General features: G+C 38.9%; 1 long non-coding RNA gene across 1 annotated transcript; it reads left to right on the forward strand.

Moving 5' to 3' along the window:
• The first annotated feature begins 16 nt into the window (after window positions 1-16).
• On the forward strand, window positions 17-3,948 carry LOC129347554 (uncharacterized). Its single transcript, XR_008599698.1, has 3 exons — window positions 17-139; window positions 1,043-1,143; window positions 2,914-3,948. It is a non-coding gene; the product is annotated as an uncharacterized LOC129347554 (long non-coding RNA).
• Window positions 3,949-5,501: the final 1,553 nt, after the last annotated feature.

Consider the following 5,501-nt stretch of genomic DNA (forward strand, 5'->3'; position numbering starts at 1 on the left):
GAGAGCAGTGATTGGTCAGACCATAGACAATATAGAAGACAGCGCGCTAGCGTATCTTGTCTCCTATATACATGTCTATGGTCGGCACGTCTGGTAGCATCTGTGGCTGCTGTTGACCCTGTTTTTGGAGTAAAACACGGTAAGAAAATAAATACTTCTAATCAGCAGCGTTGTTTTGTTGTACGTTAAGTCAGCGACTTGTGAAGAGTTGTGTTTTGTCGTGTTTGAGCAGTTGGTCCGGACGCGTTAGCGAGCTAAGCGGCTAAGTTAGCTAGCGGGCTAATTAACACAGGTGGCTAACTTACCTCTGAACACCTGTGTTAGTTGCTGCAGCAGCTGTCCGTCATTATTAGAATGAAATTCTCAACCTGTATTTCTCTGCTGTGTATTTTAGCTTTTAAAAAAGTTATTTTACTTTAAGGTTAACTGAAACCCGTTGACCTGCACTGAAGTTTAACATTGAGCTGGTTTGAATTAAACCTCGCTTAACTTAACATTGTGCAACATTACCTCTCTGAATCTCCATAATTTCATTAAATTCCTTCTCTCTTCCACTGCTCAAGTTCAATCCAGTACATAAAGTGACATTAATAGTGAATAAACTAACAACCAGCCATTGTATTTATTTATTACTGCATGTATTTGTAGTCAAACATGAGCTGAAACATCCTACTTTTGGATCTAGAACTGCACAAGTCGTTCATTTTCAGTCACCTGACGAGTTAAACTCCCCTTTTTATGTGAGGTTGAAGCAGAAAGTCTGAGTTAACAAAGAAAGTTGTTTATAATTTGTGATACCTGTTATCTCTGACTGAGGCTTTAGTTTTTGTTGAGCTGATTTACACGTAGAAACTTTGTTCAGGAAGATTTCTCAGTAGCTCAGAGGACAGGCTGCTTTTTACACAACCTTGTAAGAGAATGTCTGTCAATGCTTTCAGCAGAATTTAGAAACACAACACTTCCTAAACAGATATTTTGAGGCTGTGAGGTTGAACGTTTGAGAGTATGTCAGTGTGTTTGTTTGTGGTCTTTCTGTTTCTAGGTGGAAGCTGAATTAGTGAGGATGACTCCTGCTCCTGTCATCTCTAAGCTCCTCACACATCTTTACCTGCACATGAGGAAAATCACTCCTGTAGAATGCAGGTATGTTTGTCATTATTATAAAAAGATGTTGCCTGGTGACCTGTCAGAAACCCATCATACAGAGTCAGCCAAAATAATGTTTACACACATCAGGAAAAGAAAAACTTGCATAAATATTTCAATACCAAATTTATTCAGACATCACAAGATTAATAAAAGTTATCTTTGGCCTCTACAGTTACAAGAGATGCTCAAAGTGGTGGCTACTGGCTTCCAGACATTTCTGTTGTGTTGTAGACATCACTTGTTGATGCTCCATTCATGAGGGTAGCGCCATCTGTTGGGAAAACATCGTACAACAGGACACAGAGTTATCGTGATTTGATCAAACTTAGAAAGAGGAATCTATATGTATAGAAGTACTTATACAAATGAAATATTTATAAAAGTTTTTCTTTTCCTGACGTGTGTACATTATTTTGGCTGACTCTGCTGTTTCTAACCCCCCTGAACTTAATGAGAACAAAACTGTCATTTAATTGTTGCTCTGAAAGCTTCTTTAGTGAAAACCGGCTGGTGTTCTGCTTTAAAACAAACTGCTGTTGAGGTCTGTGTTTTTAGGTTTAACCCCACAGTTTCTGAATGAACTGATAGTTGTTTTTTTTCCTGATCAATGTGGATGGTAAAATTGATGGTAACATTTACTGATCATATAATCAGCATGACAATATAACAGTATAACATTATGACCACCTGACTAATACTGTGTTGGTCCCTTTATGCTGCTAAAACTCCTCTGACCCAGTGGTTCATCAGAACCTCTGGGGATGTCCTGTGGATTCTGTGGATCCTGTGGGTTGCAGGGTGGGTCCTACCTAGACCAGGCTGATCCTGGACCATCCCACAGATGCTCAATCAGATCTGGATGTGGGGAGTGTGGAACCCAGGTGAACAGCTTAGCTCTGTCGTGTTCCTCAGACCACTCCTGAGTAGTTTTAGTTTGTCCTGCTGAGGGTGGCGGCTGGCATCAAGGACTGCTGTTGCCATGGAGACTAGGGGGTTGTTTGTCCTGCAGTGTTTAGGTGGTGGTACATGTCAAACATCCACATGAATGTCAAGGTTTCCCAGCAGAACGTTGCATTAGAACAAGATGATGGATGTTGTTCTCTTCAGCTGTCAGTGGTCAGAATGTTGTGGCTGATTGGTGGATCTGTCTGCCTTTACTCTGACATCCAGAGTTATACAAAGTGTAGTATGTGTGCAGTGCAGAGGAGATTTACTTTATTGTATGCAGTTTTAGTGGTCCCATCAGAGAAAATCATATCCATATACAGATTTTTATTAATTCCAGGGCTGGTTCAGTAAAGATTATAATAATAAGTACATCAGATAATTCTTGGTTGCAGTTGGAATTTTGCAGCCTGAGAGATGGTTGAGAAGGTTTGCAGTTCTTGTTTTAGCAAAATATGTTATAATAGAAGATCTTTATTGTCATTGTACATGAAATTATCTGCAAACCAGCAAAGTGCATCAGTCTGAGGTATCTAAAAATAAATAAGTAAAGAAAAATGCTTCTCAAGCCAATAATAAACAGAATATTTTGAGGGAATATTCTAAAAAGGAAAGAAAAGCTCCATTCTCACTCCTCTCAGGATAAACTGTCATTAAAATTGACTTTAAATTTAGCTTCAACACGAGATAAAAACATTTACTTTCATTACTGATGTCAAATTTTAATGAAGTTCATGCTACTTTTATAAAATGATGGAAGTGAATAAATTGTATTTCTGTGATCTGTGTTTGATTTCTGTCTTTTCTCCTGTCATCCAGATGTTCAGAGGGAGATGATGCCACATCTGGTCCAGCTGATGGAAGGTCTTGAAGTTCTCTGACTGGCCTCGACTGAAGATGGTCGTCTCACTGGATTTAAGGTTCAGATGCTCAGTAACAAACTCCACCAATGAGCCAACAGGGAAGCTTTAGGTTTATTAAATGTTGCTATGAAGGTATCGCTGTTTTTCTTTGTGAATGCAATGTGCTCCAACTGAAACTTGAATTAGAACTTAGAAGTAAATCCTTCCATCTGAAAGGATTTAGTTGCATTAATAACCTCATAACATTCTAATTTTTATTCCAGTCTTGGTTGGAAATAGAATCTCTGTATTGATTCAGGTAAAAACTGAACTTCACAGCATGTTGGAGCAAAACAACCAGATGAAAACTGTGATGGTGTTGGATTGTCAGACCGTAATGTTGCAGCTCAAAGCAGCTTTTCTAGCTCAGTTCATTGTGACATTCAGCTATGAATCAACACAGCAGATGGTGATCCATGCTGTGGAAGTCTCACATCTCCTGATTTAATGGAGCTGCTTTGCACTTTTTACACTGTTTATTCACCAACACTTTAGTTAATAAAAGTCCCACCTAGTTTTTATGAGGAATGTGGTGTTTTAATTTCTCTGTGAATAACTGCAGTCTAATGCAACAGCTGGAGTTGTAACATCTGTCCTGATATTGATCATGAAGTATTGATCAGAATACTTATGGTTAGCAGTCATCCCTGAAGTTTTACATTAAAATCTTTACTTGTGTTGTGAACATTGGTAAGAAGCAGAAACTTTAGCGTTGCCATGGATACATGAGTGTTAAATTCTGTCCATGTTTCATTTTGGGATGCAGTCCAGCAGATGAGTTTGTTTTTACTGACAGCTACCATTCAGTCTGAGACATTAAGAATAAATAAATGTGCATAATGTGGAAATGAACAGATTTTATTTTTATTTATTCCTACAGCTTCTGCAGGTAAAGTTATAGGATGTGGAGGAATTTAGTCTCACAGTCACAGACAATAAATATTATCTGAAAGTCGGGTTATTGTTGTTTATCAGCACATGTTAGACATATTCCAATTAAGACTCTAGAATATGATTTATGTAAATTTACCTCAATAATATGAATGTTCAGGTTAAGATTGTGCAATGATATTTATTATGTAAGTTTAGCTGATTAAAGTTTATGACTGCACTAAAATATTATTTAAATTGACATCATTATTATAATATTTAGGGTCAGACCCTACAGTATTGAGATTAAGAAATCAAATATTCTATAAAATATAAATACACTCAACTAATCTGGATATATTTAAGTGAGACTCTACAATATTATTTGACACAAATCTATCTAAATCAAAATTTTAATCATTTTTACTCCAAACATTTACTGGACTGATTTAAACATTAAAATCACTCCTTTCTAATCCTCTGCTGTACGTTCAAACCTGAGGCCTTAAATAGAAACACACAAGTATCTGATTGAAGGAACTTCTGCAGAGTCCTGGTTCCAGAACATGATGATAGAATTATAGACAAACTTTAACAAAAGCTGCCTGAGAGTTTACAGGTTTTTATGTTGGATTTCTTCAGTAATTTAATGAGAGTTATCAGCAAAAATCAAGTGTTCATTTGATGAACTTCAGTTCCTAAAACATCCAGAATTGGAGCTCATATCTTTGGCAGCTGTAAAGTTTCTGCTCCTTCAAAGTTCACAATGAATGAATTCCTAAAACACTCTCAGTGCTGGAGAACGTTTGTGATGCTGAAGCAGTGACCAGTTTTTCAGTTTCTTCTCTGGAGATGCACAATGAGGGACGTCTGCAGAGACTGAGAAAGAGTCTCACCACATCCTGACATGAGGAAAAAGACTTTATTGAAGACTACAATGAGAAAAACTATGAGACAGCAGACGGCATGCATTCAAGGTGAACTCTGAACATTTGATCTGGAACAGGAATTCAATAACGGCAGCATGAGCTTCATTTCAGTCTGTAGCTGCTGAATTCATGGATGAATCATCTGGCACTAGAGAGGAAGACCATCAAACATCCACGTCAGCTGATGGAGGTCCAAGAGTCTCACCAAACAAACAACCTACAGAGTGAAGACCTCGAATCTGATTGGACGGCCTCCTATTCAGCCACGTGTGAACAAATGCCTCTAAGCTGATTTGTTTTCTAAAATAAATCTAGTTTGAGTCCTAATCTATGCCTGTGTGTTTGCTTCTTTACACCGCTGTTAACAGTTTAGGCTGTTAGATTGTTCCAGATAAGACAAGTACAAGATTCTTCAGAGCCGTTCTACCACGAGCCTGACAGGAAGAGCTCCAACAGCTACTGAATGTTCCTGTGGTTCCCTCAAGGCTACAGGAGGAGTCCTACGAGGACGAGCTGGTCCACCTGATGGTGGCCAGTCGCTGCGGTTCAAAGCCAACACCGACTACGTGGACTTCTACTGGACCACACGGAGGCCTTCAAACCGGACCAACAAGTTCACCGACTCCCCGACTCGTGGGTCTGAGGACGCCGCCGAGCCTCGGTCCAGCCGGCCTCCTGTCTGTGGGTGTTTGAGTGCTGAGAGGTT

Source organism: Amphiprion ocellaris, chromosome 19, assembly GCF_022539595.1.
Source record: "Amphiprion ocellaris isolate individual 3 ecotype Okinawa chromosome 19, ASM2253959v1, whole genome shotgun sequence".
NCBI lineage: Eukaryota > Metazoa > Chordata > Actinopteri > Pomacentridae > Amphiprion > Amphiprion ocellaris.